Here is a 15126-nt window from a genome sequence, read left to right as displayed (position 1 = left end):
TACTACTATTAACAAATGGGGGTTTTTTGAATAGCACAACAATTGGTGATTCACTTGGAAGAATGAGTTATCTCTAAGAGTTTTTTTTAAATTTCTAAAAATATCCAAAATAAAGATGGTTTAGAAAATAAAAATTACATGAAATATAAGATACGTCATATTGCTCTTTGAATATTTAAACAACATCAACTTAGCTATAAGCCTTTTGATTATCCTCTTTACATAAGAAAGCTACTTTGTCTACATCAGTCATTATTGGTTTTAAAGATAAAAACAGGGAGGCTCTTGACAGATCAGTTTTTGGTATACTCAGTTGTCATAGGTAGAGCCTGTGCTACCAATAGGCGTTTATAGTCTCGACAAGGTTACCTTTTAACCAACAATGATTCAGTATCCCACCCATCTCAAAATTCAATTTTTAAAGATAAGCTGATATTTGTATACTTATTTCCTTTTATTTTTTGAAATAATTCTTTTTCTTCAACATTTCATTTTTCATCCCTTAAAGGAAAATGTCTTGGTTTGGTGACTAAAATTGACAATGCCATTCACTTGATTATAACTTAACTGAACAAGCTAGCTCTTAAAGAGATCCCTTGTCTTTTGATTAATACAATCTAAAGACATTACCTTATTTTGATATTCAGTATTGGTAATGTCAGCTAGTTATAACCTTATGATCATGGTAAGCCGGCTCTTGATGAGACCTATTATCCTTTAAGTTTAAGAATATTTTAAAATTAGACTCTAAAAATTTAAATTGAATATATGGGGAGAATCATTGGCTCTTTAAGAGCTTCTAGATGACAACTGTAGAGTTTAAAGATGCTTTTCGGTAGAGAGACTTTGCTTTGTTGTTGATACTTTTCTTGAGTGATGTAGAGGCAAGGTTCTTTTCTAAAGTTAACTTTCATCAAAGTTCAAATAATTTTGGTAGAGAATAAGAAATTTTAGAGCAACATAGCATAACCCTATATTTTATGTGTGAAAGTCATTTTCATAATAATCTCTACTAGTACAAGCGAAAAGTCAAAAACAAAAAGAGACTATTATTTGTAAATCGAAAAGTAATTTTTTTTCAACTTGTATTATTCTTTCTAGAAAAATAAAATAAAGGCAATAATATACAGTGAATAGAAGAGATCATCTTCTATGGAAAATATTTCTTTAAGATCTGCCCATTAAAAGGTAGATATTCTCTCTTGCCTCATAAATCCTACAATAAAAAGGTTGATGGGCCTCTTTGTTCCACAATATGACATGGGCAAAGCCACATTTGTTGGAACTTGGTATGCTTACCTTATTCCTTGTGGGCTTTATCCCATTTTAGTACTAGGTCTTTGAGTTGAAAAGATTTTGAACTTACAGAATTTGAATCAAAGGAAGCTTTGACTAATTGTTGATGATCTTCATGTGTGATTCTGACATTTTCCCTTTCCTCTTTGAGCTTAAGGATTTGTAACTGTGTAACTTGCATAGAAGAGGAAGGAGTTTCTTCAATGAACTGAACTAGGGCTAGAGAAGAAATAGCTACATTTGTAGGAAGGACAACTTCTTTCCCATAGACCAAATTAAAAGGAGAAGTGCCAATGGAGGCCTTCTGAGTTATTTGATCTGCCCATAGAGCAAATATGGGAGACTTATGCTAGTTCTTCTGATTTTGGTCAATAGTTTGTTTAATGATCCTTATGAGTTTTTTGTTTGTAGATTCATCTAACCCATTTCCCTGTGTATAATAGTTAGCAGAGTATTTAAGCTTAAAACCTCTTTTAAGAGAAAATTATGTCATAGCATTGCCTGAAAAATAAGATGCATTATCAAACATCAGGGAAGATGGCAGACCAAATCTGGTAATGATAAATTGATCAATGAATTCAATGATGTTTTCAGAATTTGCTACCTTGAGTAGAATGACCTCCACCCATTTTGTGAAGTAATCAGTTGCTATAAGCATATATCTATGATGCTTAGAAGAATGAGGAATGATCTCGTCTATTATGTCCAATCCCCATTGCTCAAATGGTTGTTCAATATTGACTCTCTGTAATGGTAATACAGTTTTTCTCTATCTCCCAACAGCTGTTTGACAAACTTTACATCTCCTTACATAACTGTGTGTATCCTTGAATAATGTTGGCCAGTAATAGCCAGCATGCAGGATTTTATGTGCGGTGGTATCTCCTCCAAAATGTCCACCAGCTAGTCCATCATGGAGTTCCTGCAACACCTTTTCTGCCTCAGATTTTTCAAGACATCTAAGTAAAACAAAATCATAATTTATTCTAAACAATACATCATCGATGATTTGATATTTTCTAGCTTTTAGCCTCAAGGCCCTTCTCTTCTTATAATTTAATTGCATTGGGGCATATCCATTTCTTAAGTAAAATATGATATCAGCATAACTTGACTCAGTGTCGTTAAGGCTTACCTCATAGACTTGTACATCATCACCTAAGTCTTGTAGTGTTGATAAATTAGACGCTCCTGCTAACATTCTACAAAAACCTTGAATTTTTACAATTTTTGTTGGTTTGATTTCAATGCCATATTCTTACAGATCTGTCACCCAATATGCTCTCTTCTCAGCTACATCCCTTTGTATCAACAGATTTCTCACTGCTGAGAATGGCACTATTACTTTGGTGTGGGTTTTGAGGAGAAAAGGTGTGATGTGTTTTATTGATTTAAAAACAACAAAGGCTTGTTTTTCAACATCTGAGTATTCAATTCATGCCCCTACAAATTGGAGCTAAAGAAAGAGATTGGGGCTTCATCTTTTTCTTCATTGACTTGTGTCAATATGGCTGCATACGATTTCTCGGAAGTGAAAGTATATAGAGTGAAATGATTTGAAAAATTCGGAGTTGCTAAAGAGGGAGCATTAATGATTCCTTGTTTAATCAAATCAAAAGCTTCATGTTTTTTGTGTCCCCATTTAAAAGTAGAATTTTTCTTTTTCATAGATTGAATAGGTAAAATAATTCATGAGAAGTCAGGGACAAATATTTTAACAAAATTTATCTTACCTAGGAAAGATTGCATTGATTTTTTGTTATGAGGTAAAGGAATTTAAGAGAGATCTCTTATTCTATTAGGGTCAATGTGAATCCCTACTTTGGATATAATGAATCCAAGGAGTTTTCCTTCACTTAACATGAAGATAGATTTTTTAGGATTAAGAGAAATTCCATACTTTTGACGATGCTCAAAGATTTGATTTAAATCTCTCAGATGATTACTGCGCTTTTTGGAATATACAATTATGTCATCTAATTATATTACTAATGATTTATTTACTGAACTTTTGAAGGCTATGTCCATGGCTCTTTGGAAAGTAGCACCATCATTAATTAATCCAAATGGCATCTTCTGATAAGATAAGTGGCCCATTTTGTCCTGAATGTAGTTTTCAGCTGGTCATCTGGATGTACTAAAATCTGATTATAACCTGAGAATCCATGTAGGAAAGACATTAGTTCTGAGCCCGCAATTGATTGCAATATCTGTTCCATAGGAGGCAATGGAAAGTTGTCCCTTTGACATGCTTTGTTTAGATTGTGAAGTCTATACATATCCAAATATCACCATTCTTATTTGTGACCGAGACAAGATTGGAGACCCACCTAGAGTGTTTTACAGGGAAAATAATCTTGGCTTTTAGTAGTTTTTTCAATTCAGATTTAATCTGATTTTCTGAATTAGGATGGATTTTTCTTAATTTCTGCTAAATAGGTTTTCCATCAGACGTCATGGGGATAGTATGTTGAATAATAGAAGTGTCATATGTTTTAAGATCTTCATAGTTCCGTGTGAAGACATTCTTATATTTCTTCAACAAATGTATAACGATTGATTTCTTATCTGTCATATGTTTGAGGCCTAGATTAATATTTTGAGGTTTAAGGTAAGTTCCAAGGCTAATCAATTCAAACCTTAGAGTTGAACTCTGAAGTTTTGAATTGGTGAGTCATTTAAATATGTCCTTGAGGTCATATAAATCTTCCAACTTAACCATGGAATTTGGTATAGCATTATTGGTTGTTTCCTACTTAAGTTGGTTGTCATGCTAGTCTTCGTCAAATATCTGGTCATCATAAGAGCCTTATGATGTTAAAAAACTTATGATATCCAGATCATCGTTAAAGACTCTCCAGTTGGTGATATTTTTGGGAATAGAAGGCCTAAAATCAATTCAATAGAAAAGCGATCAGGACTATAATCTCTTGGTGGAATAAGCTTGGAAGGTGGTGAGCTCCAGTATTGCAACAATAATGCTGCAACTCCTGGGACTCCCTTCTTTACTTTTATCAACCCGGTAGTTCATAACAAACTTGGAAGCGACGGTGCTGTATGCACAAGTACTAGCTCTTGCCGCAACTGTCACTTGGTCAGCTGGCACAAGTCCGCTAAGAGCTTAAGCCAACTTCTATTAGCTTTGAGAAGAAGCTTTTTAACTGATGGACGAAAGCTAACTTAAAGAAGGCTGATCTACTTGCAGAAAGAAACTGGAAAGCTGAAAGGAAACATAAACCCTAGCAAACCCTAATTTTACCAGTTATCCCTACAGATGCAAGAAAGAGGATGCAAGCTACTGAAAGAATTGCCATTGACTTCTAGGAAGGTAGATACATGTATCTAAGCTACTTCTACAGTAAAATCTGAAAAAAAAAAAAAAAAAAAAAAAAAAAAAAAAAAACATCTTTTTTTATTTTTGAATAAGTTGCCAGAATTATTATGCATGCAATTTGACTATTTTGACTGTGCAGAGGTGGATTGGTGAGAGGAAATTCTTGGATGAGATAGGGAAGGTTCAGAGAGGGCCTAAGCGGTCCCTAACACCCTTCCAGAGAGTTTCACAAAGTTTGGCTATCAAGAAACCTCATTTGTGAGCTTCTATAGGAAGTCTGTAGGGGTTCTACAGATGTCTGTGATTTTCTACAGGATGTCTGCAATTTTTCTACAGGATGTTCAGAAGTGGGATTTTGGAGGATGGATGGAGGGAGAAAGATGAAGGAGTGGGTATGGAGGTAGGATAAGGGTTGGAGGTGGTCCAAGACTTGGTGGATGGAGTGGAGGACAGATGTATATGGCTGGATTTGTTCAAGGAGGACTGAAACAATGATGCACAAAAAACTATGGTTATGTGAGAAAATGGAAAACGTAAGGCTAGAAGCTGAGCTGAGGGATGGAGCAGATGGGTTTGATGGAGTATGGGCAGGTAGAGAAGTGGTACAGGTGCTCTGCAAGTCGTTTTTCCAACTGAACCAACGAAAACTTGTAAAATCAAAAGCCTAGTTACGTTGACTTAATCTGATCTAGCTGTCAGTAAAGAGGATGAAAAGAAGTTTGAATGGCAATGAAACCATGTATACAAACTCATGCAACTAAGAAAGCAAAAGTTTGAACTTGTAACCAACTTCTACAAATGAAAATCAAATGCTAGTGATTGCATGGCAAAGTAAAATCAGTGTTTTTGTGGGCAGCAAGGTCACCCTGATCCCAACTCCTGATCCTACTGAGGGAGAGGTGAAATTAGATATGTTTGATAACCATTTTTTGAAGCTTTTCCCTGTTAACAACCTATCAACTAAATCTGAGTATCAAAAGTCTTTCTAACCATTAACAATGACCTAGTTAATCAGCAAGATGTAATCTACTTAACAAAAATGATTTTGCAAATGCATAAAGAACATATAACAATACATAAAGGAGGCCTTAGCACTCGAGTTGGGCACAACCCCAAGAGCTGCAGGCTCCTATAAAGAACTCAGATCTGATGCCAAGTAAAGCTGCTTCTCATTACTCAAAAATAATCATCACAAGAAAGTTGTACAACAGTAGCTAAGAAAAACAAGCTGAAAAAGGACAACACTATAGTGCAAATACCAACAGTTCCAAAAGTAAAGTACGAAGGCTGAGGCCTTCTTATTTATACAATATGAGGGGCCTAGCAGACCTCCTAAATTCAAGGGACTCGGCTATTCCAACTGCTAGTAAACAGTCACTCTTCCCAAAGCTGCTTGGCTGCCTTTAGAACTCGTTTTGGTGGCCTGTTGAGCTCAGAGTTGAGGGTGGAGATTTCGAGGAAGGGCCATTTAATGCCACAGACAACCTCCCTATGAATCCTCACCTCAAGCTTGGATGTCACCTGGGCCATAATTGCTTGGTTTTGCTCCAAAATTTGTCCAAAAAACCTGAAATGACCACGTATTAGCCTCCTTGGTAGAGTGACCACCCTTATTCGTTCAAATAACATAAACATACTAGAAAAGCATGCATAATCTATGAAAAATTGAGGATTGAACAAGGACAATTAGGCAAAATGAGCCTAATAAGTTACCCAATTCGGGGCTCATCATCACCCCCCTGCTAAATGGGTTGCTCATCCTTTGAGCAACTAGTCCAGCTCATCATCCTTTATGGCTTTGATCGCCTCCCTCACGTCCCAAGCCTCTGCTGTGATATCCTCTTCCTGGTCGTGGAATCCTACCTTCCTTTCCACTTCCTCCCATTTTCTACCTTCCTCCTCTTCCTTCACTCCCTTTAGCAATCCCAAAAGTAAAGGAGGACCGGATTTCAGGCCAATCCAATTGGCCTATAAATTCTGCATCAATTGTTTGTAGAGAGGTACCCTTCCCAAGGCTTCCCTCATCCTGGTGGGAGAGTGGTATTCTTTTATCTTCAGGTTGTCAGGCAGTGTGTTCCACTGCCTTGTGCAGGCATGCATGCAGTTTTCTCCCAACAGTCTCTCCATGTCCTCAAAGTGGGCAATGGCTTGAGACTGTTAATCAATGTATTCCGGTAGATCCTGAGGAATGTTGGCCAAGTGCTAGTGGGCGCTTATCACTTCTGATGGATCATTTGGCTCTACTCTGATCATGAGAGGCTCACTGAGCTCTCTGCCTATGATACTGTGGACCTCTACAACTCTCTTCTCCTCATGGCTCATCCAAGAAGCCATGGCCATAAGCTGGACATTTCCCATCACTGTGTTGGGATCCCATGCACTCATGTTCGGAAGGGAGAAGTTGTGCAAGTAGAACTATGATAATTTGGCCCTATCCTCAGATGAACTACTGCCACATAGAGCTGAAAATTGATGATAATTTTGGAATGGGGTGATGCCCCTTTGGGCCAAGGTATTGATCTGAAACTGTAACCACTGGTCGTTGAGGTATAGGGCATAGGATTTGGTAGGCTGCCTACACTGCAGAGCTTCCATTTCCTCCTTTTCTTGTACATGTTGTTTCAAAGACTGTGTCTCCAATTCTTTTTCCTGTAGCTGTCGATTCAGTGTCTCAATTTTAGTCTGCATCCCTTCCTTTCTCTTTTGTTCATCAGGGGTATCTTTGGCTGTTGTGGGCTCCTCTTGTTTCTGTTGTTCTCCCAAGATATGAGGACTGTCTTCCTTCCTCTGTCACTGTAATTGTAGCTGTTGTCTAAGCAACTCATTTTCTTCCTGTAGCTTGACCCGCTGGCTACTCTCCACATGTCGTACCATAGCCAAGTCCCTCCTTGCCTCTTTGAGTTGTTCCTCTAGAGGACCTATATCTGCCACACCCTTGGACTTAGAGATTTTCATCCAAGTGTGGGTCCTCACTCTCTCTTCTCCTAGTGCAAGGAAAAGTGGCACTGTGAATTTTTGAGGAATGATCTTTCCGGCTTCTAAGAAGTTGTAGTAGGAGCCCAAGTTGTGCTGGGGGTTAGGTTCCACAATGTTCTCCACCTTTTCTACCTCCTGTGGTGATTTAGCTGCCTCACCTTCCATTGCTTCGGTCTCCTTCAGCCTAGCCAGTGTTTCCTGTAGAATAGTCCCAACATCCTGTAGAGAGGCCTTTGTGTCCAACATTTTCATTCTTTCTTTCTAGGTGGATGTCCTCGGGCTTCCCCATTCATAAGTGATGGATGACTTGGAGGGGGACCTCTCCTTTTGTGTGGTAGGGGTGTCTACAATTGTGATTGGTTCTTTTGACGGAGGCTGGGGTCTGCTAGTCTTAATCCTCACACTCCTTCTTGCCTTAAAATACAGGGGAGGCTCCCTCTTTCACTTTCCCTTCTGCTTGGGAGATGTGCTTAGGGTGGCCAGCACAGCTGCTGCCTCCCTAGCTAAAATTTCCGGTGATTTTTCCCTCTGTTTCTCTGTCTTCAGACTTCCTGTAGAAAGTCCTGTGCTGACTGTTTCCTGTCTTCCTGTAGAAATAGTTTTCGGGCTTCTTGTAGAAACGATTTTTGCTTTTTTGGCCTGCTTGGTTGGGGGTGCCTTCTCCTTCAATTTTGTTGTGGTTGCCTTGGTTGTGCCCTCACTTGCTTGGACCTTTTCAGTCCTTTCTGCCCTGATTTGCAACCATTTCTCCCTCGACGTTTGTGCCTTTATTCCACCTACGGTTTTGGGCTCAACAGCTTGGTCCTTCTCTTGTTTCTATTTTTTCTTTTTTTGTGATGGTTTGTCCTGGGGTTCCTTACCCTTGGCTTTCTCTTCTGCCCCAATGTGCTCCCTTTCCTCACTGCTGGATGAAGTGAGTTCCTCGGCCAGAATTCGAATATCATCATTCTTGGACATATTGTGGAAAATCTCCTAGGATAGAGGGACAGTATAGGTATGGAGGGCATCTTCTACTAGAAACTTGATAAGCCCATGATGAGCCATCTGGTCCAGTGTCCCTTCCTTCATTTTTGTGCCATAATCCATCAATGATTGTAGGAGGAAATATGGGATGCTTAACTTTTGTTCTGTGGGTAAATCCATCTTATGCCTGAGTTCAGTGAGCAACCGGAAGTGATAACCATATACAATTCTGAACCTACCCTCACAGGTAATGTATTTCATGATCTGAAGGCTGACCTCGCTCCAAAATGGATGTAGGCTGGCTCTCCGGACCCCATTTTTATCCTCTAAAAACTGTTCTTCTGGTAGGAAGAATGCCCTTTTGGCTTTTTGGCCCAATGCCCTCTCCTCTTTACTCCAGGGTACCCTCAATGGCAAATCAGTGACTTGACGAATGAGTTGTGGGGTGAGTTTTAAGGTCAATCCTCTAAAATTTACAGTGGCCAGTATCTTGGATTTGGGCTTCAGAGACATTAAGAACTCTTCTGTTACCTCATCATCATGACCTTGAATTATATCACAAAAGGTCATCCAATTGGCACAGGTAAATAGGTCTACCACCTCGGGGTTTTCTCGAAATTTCCTAGAATCTGAGGGCTCCTTTCTGATAAACCCTCCTGGCATGGTGAAAATGCTCTGTTTTGGCTTGTGTTCTGATCAGAAGGGGAATTCTGTGTATGGTTTCCTCCTTTGATTCTCAGGACAGGGTTTCTCAGATGTTTGTATCTCCCTTTTCACCAATTCCATGGTTATAATACTGTTGCTGCCCAAAACTCGACTGTCAAAAGGAAATTAGGCTCTCGCAGACAGAGTGCAGAGCTTAATTTTCACACCAATCATATACAAGTCACATTTTTTTTATGCACAGATCAGTCCTTACAGAGGTTTATCGTTTCTACAGGAGGAATTCGTTAACAGGAACCGGGGAGGAGAATGTGATGCAGCATCATTTGAAAGAAATTTCATGTATCATACAAGCAGACCATCATTCTTGACCCACATGTAGACTTGTTTTAACTTTCCCTACTCCAAACAGTTTAATTTACCACCTTTCGAAATATCATGCATGGGTATGGCGTTTTTCGAGCCTACCTCTCTTCGAAACTCCAATTCCGACGCAGAAAATTCGGGTTTCTCTGCTCTAGGAGGCTTATGCTATGCTTCCTATAGAGCTCCTTCCTATAGAGAGATTTGCTAGCTTCTGGAGGACGTCACGGCGCTTCTGAGCAAGCCTGGAACACGGGAGGAGTTTGAAACGGGCCGAGAAGATCAGGCTAATGAAATGCAAAGGAGGAGGATCCGTACGTTGATGAAAACCAGTTGCAAGAGTAAATGATAGTGGTTAATGTGAGTGCTCTGGTCGAAATATTTTGAATTACGACACAATTCATGGCGCGAGGGTGAGGTTTCTAGGCCGATCCATTAGCCAACATCACGGCCATCATTCTCCGGCGTATCTCTGACTGCCATTTTCTATCTCTACCATTACCCGCCGTCATCATTGCCCATCCGCCGATTTCACTGCAAATCTGCCAATTTTCCTCGACTGGACACTTCCCATGTGTCAGATCCACGTCCATTTTGTGGATTCGAGTGTAACCGAGCTCGTTCGGATCCCACGATGCCATTCTACTAACTATGGGTGGCCAGTTGACTGGCCACCGAATTCGTTCAATCTGCACCATTCACAGACATGCAGTTTTCATAGTATAGTCTATGAAATTTGACGAAATAAGGTTAGACACTTACCTGTATGGACTCGGACGTGCTCTGCAGGTTTCTGGACGTGGAATGATGGCCTTGCTCACTGTTGCTTCATGCACAGGAGCTGGAATTCCTTCGTTCATTGGCTGATGCTGCATGTAAGGCTTCAGGACCCGATCCTCTGTTGGTGAGCGTTCCATGCACGGCTCTGTCTTTTCTCAGCTGTCGAGGAGGTGTTCACATTCAAGCAGAGCTGGTTACATGCCTCCTGCATTGATTTCAACTGCTATTGACTCCATAGTGTGTACTCCAGGCGGATCAGCTGCTATAGGATTCCTATAGGACATCCTGTAGCTGTTTCTCCTCCTGGGATGCATGCTGAAATGAGAAGGGTTGTATTCACTATTGAAGGGTACTGATGAAGCTTTAATAGGTAGAGTGTGTGAGCCTTCATGTACTTGATTTGTCCCTTTAAAAAAATTTGCAATCTGAGGAAAACAGGAATCTTTGCATGACTGTGCAGGAATACAGGACCAGATTGTGGTAATGGCGGTGGAAAGAGATGAAACCAGTGATGTATGGAAGAGAGGAGTGGTTGCAGGTCTCATCAACAGACTTCAAGCTTTAAATCCCTTTCTAGAATCGACTTTGGCCTCCCCGAAGGTTCTACAGGATGTTTCCTGTAGAAATCCGAAACTTCCTGTAGAAAGCCCCAAAACTTCCTGTAGAAAGCTCAGAACTTCCTGTAGGAGGTTGAATCTCGACCCGAATGTGTTCAAATCATGGAAAAAGTGAGTGGCCATGGAGGGGGTGTCTGTGAGGATGTCTGGTAGCTTGGTATGGACCCTTGTCCTCATTTTGTGCGACCTTCTTCATCTGCACTGTATTCCCTGCAACCTGCAATAATTCCAGAGATTAGACCTGTTTCTTTTTCCTTTTTCTTTCTTTTTTTCTTTTTTTCTTTTTAAGAGACAGCAGGGGCACCTCCATGAGGTTTTCACCCCCACTATCTACCCTAGGCGCCTTAGAGAGGTTTTCGCCCAAGGATCTTTTTTATTCCATTTCTTTATTTTCTGAGAGATAGTTGGGGCGCCTCCATGAGGTTTTCACCTAGGGATCTTTTTATTCCCCTTTTTTTTTTATGATCAAGGTGTGGCCGGAATAGAGGCAGAACCCTACTCTACTACCAGCACTAATTTTTCCACAGTTTCAATGAACTCCTACCTTGAAAGCGGTTTCTTGTAGATTTTCAATCGGTGCCCATTGACAAGCATGGGGATGGCTTCTTCATCAATGGCCCTAATGAGGACTGAACCATTGTCATTGCATTTCTCCACTGTATATGGTCCTAACCATCTTGTCCTCAACTTTCCTTTGAAATCCTTGTATCTTGAGTCATACAACAGTGCCCAATCTCCCGGCTGGAATTGCTTTTCATTAAGGTGTCGGTCATGCCATATCTTCCTCTGGAGTTGAACTACTTCTGAGTGGAGGAGGGCCTGCATTCTTTGTTCATATAATCCATTCAACTGCAATAATCTTTCAGTTGAGCATGGCTGAGATCTAGGTCCAGCTGAGCTGCCACCCTTAATGTATTGTACTAGAACTCTATGAACAGCAAATCCTTCTTCCCGTAGACTAGCTCATAAGGTGTGAAACCAGTTGTAGTCTTCCAAGTAGTGTTGTAGGTCCAGGTGGCCTCAACCAGGCAATCTGCCCAATCCTTTCTGCTGCTGCTCACAACCTTAGTCAAAATCCCTTCCAATGCTCTATTAGTGACTTCCACCTTCCCATTTGCTTGAGGATGATAGGGGGTGGAAGTCTTGTGCTTAATCTTGTGATGAGCGAGCAAATCTTCAATCAGGTTGGAGGTGAACTAGCTTCCTTGATCTGCGACCAACTCTCCTGGGTAGCCATACTTGTAGAAGATATTTTCCCTCAGAAACTCAGCCACCTTTTCTTCTGTTGCTACTTTGATTTCCTTCATTTCTGCCCACTTGGTCAGATAGTCAGTGCACACAATGATGTATGACCGTTGCTTTGAAGTAGAGTTGATAGGACCCACAAAATCCATGCCCCACTTCTCAAATGGCTCGAAGGTCACTTGAGGATGGAGAGGCATTTCAACCCTTGGAGTCGGTTTCCCCATCCTCTGACATCGGTCACACTGGCTGATGTATCTTCTGACATCTTGATGAAGAGTAGGCCAATAGTAGCCTGCCTGTATAATTTTGAAGGCAGTCCTTTTTTTTGCAAAGTGGCCTCCACAAGGTCCATCATGACAGGTTAGGAGGATGTAAAATTCTTCCTCCTCCCTAAAAAAACGTCTCAATATCTGATCTAGGCCAAGTTTAAACAGGTTGCCCCCGATCCAAGTGAACGGGTCACTCTTCCTTACAATTATGCTCTTCTCCTTTGAGGATAGATGTGGAGGGAACTGTGCTGAGACCAAGTAATTTTCTATATCAGCAAACCATGGAGAGAGCACTGAGATAGCAAAAATATGTTCATCTGGCATCTGGTCATCCACTGTTCCTTCTTCACCCGCATGCAAGTCCAATCTAGACAAGAAGTTAGCAACAACATTTTCCTTACCTGGCTTGTCAACAATCGCCAAATCAAATTGCTGCAACAAAAGTAACCATCTAATGATACGAGCATTGACATCAGGCTTATTAATTAAATATCTAATCACAGCATGATCAGTGTGTACAAATGTCTGATAACCAGTGATGTAGTGTCTGAACTTGTTTAGAGAATGGACTACAGCCAGGAACTCTTTCTCGGGTATAGTATAGTTCATTTATGCCTTGGACAGGTTTTTGCTGACGAAGTAAATGGCATATGGGAGTTTCTCCTTAACTTGTCCTAAGGCTGCCCCTATGGATTTGTTCGAGGCATCAGTGTGGATGTGGAAAGGTAGGGCCCAGTTTGGACCTCTCAAGATCGGGGCGGACACCAACTTATCCTTCAACTCATCCAATGCTCCTTGATAGTTGTCAGTCCATTTAAACTCAACATCTTTCCGTAAGAGTCCAAACAAAGGTGAGGCTAGCTTACTGAAGTTTTTAATGAATCTTCGATAATATCCTGCTAAGCCTAGGAAACTCCGAACATCTCTTACCTTTTGAGGAGGTGGGACCTTTTGGATGATAGCAATTTTATTAGGATCCACCTGTAATCCTTGCCAAGAAATGGTATGACCTAGCACAGTCCCTTCAGTAATCACGAATTCACATTTTTCGGGACTGAGGGATAGGTTCATCTCAATGAACTTGGTTAGAACTTTACCCAGATTAGTCAATGCTTATTGGAAGTTGGACCCATAAGGAGTAAAGTCATCCATATAGATTTATACCGAATCATGGACCAACTCAGAAAAGATGCTCAATACTGCTCTCTGGAATGTGGCAGGAGCATTGCATAGCCCAAAGGGAAGAACTTGGTAGGCAAAGGTACCCAAAGGATAGGTGAAGGTGGTTTTATCTTGGTCTTCTGGGCTGATTTGGATCTGGTTATACCCGTTGAACCCATCTAGGAAAGAGAAGAACTTCTTCCCTGCCAGTCAATCCAACACCTGATCTATGAAAGGCAAAGGGAAATGGTCTTTCTTGGTGGCTTTGTTAAGTTCTCGGTAATCTACATAGATTCTCCACTTCCCTTTATTTTTGGGCACAAGCACTAGAGGCGAGATCCACTCACTATCGAAGATAGGGTAGATGAATCCTGCATCCAATAATTTTTGCAATTCTTCTTTGACAATGTCTTTAAGGGCTGGATTCATTCTCCTCTGAGGTTGCCTGACTGGTTTACAATATTCTTTAATGTAGATATGATGGGTACAGACCGAAGGATGGACTCCTTTCATCTCCTTATAGCTCCAAGCGAAAGCATCTAAATGATTGTTCAGTAAGCTACACAACTCCTTCTCCTGGGAAGGAGATAGGGAGGAGCTGATCTTTAAAGTTCTTTCGGGACCAAACTCCACATTCTTAACTCTGGGAGAGGTTGGATCAGTCACACAGAGGTCCACTAAGGTGCTGGCTTGGGTATCTTCCACCAATTCCTCTAAGGACAGTGCACTGGGAGGTGGATTTTGAATCAAAGTCTCAATCAAATCATCCTCGGTTTGAGGACCTCCCCTAGTGGTTTCTACTGTGCACAATGGTGCAGAGTAGACCTCATCCTCATCTCCTTCTTCCAACCAGAGTGGTAAGTCATGTTCTAGCAGAGGTTGGGTAGGAGGATATATGACTAGTTGCTTGGACATAGGCCCATCGTTGATGGTCATGCTTCCAGCTCGGCAACTGATGTAAGCATCCACAGTGGCTAACCAAGGCCTTCCCAAAATGGGGGGGTATCCAGTGAGCTTTTCCTTTGGCTGAAGGACCAAGAAGTCTGCAGGGTACTCCCAAGAGTCAAAAAAGACCAAGAGATCTTCCACAATCCCTTCGGGAGTCATGGTGGAGCGATCTTCCAACTGTAGGACTGTCGAGGTCTTCCTTAAGGAATTTTTAAGGTTGAGTTTAAGCATACTGTCCCTGGTCATCACATTAGTGGCAACCCCTAGATCAATCAAGGTATGGGGAATTATGGTGCCATTGATGTGGACATCAACTACAGGACTCCCAGGGTCCAAATACTTTGTACAAATTACTTGCCCCAACATTAGATCGGATAGTTGTCCGAAGACATTGATAGTCGAGGCATCTCTCTTTCGCCTGCCTGGGTTCCTGAAACACTTCTCCTTAATCAATTTGTTGTATATTGGTACATCTTTGATGGCCTGGAGAAGTGGTATTTTCACACACAAC

The sequence above is a fragment of the Pinus tabuliformis genome, chromosome 6 (assembly GCF_031772625.1).
Source record: "Pinus tabuliformis cultivar Carrire ecotype Pingquan chromosome 6, CPIR1, whole genome shotgun sequence".
Lineage (NCBI taxonomy): Eukaryota > Viridiplantae > Streptophyta > Pinopsida > Pinales > Pinaceae > Pinus > Pinus tabuliformis.
The sequence above is the reverse complement of the archived record's forward strand: the minus strand, read 5'-3'. Positions refer to the sequence as shown.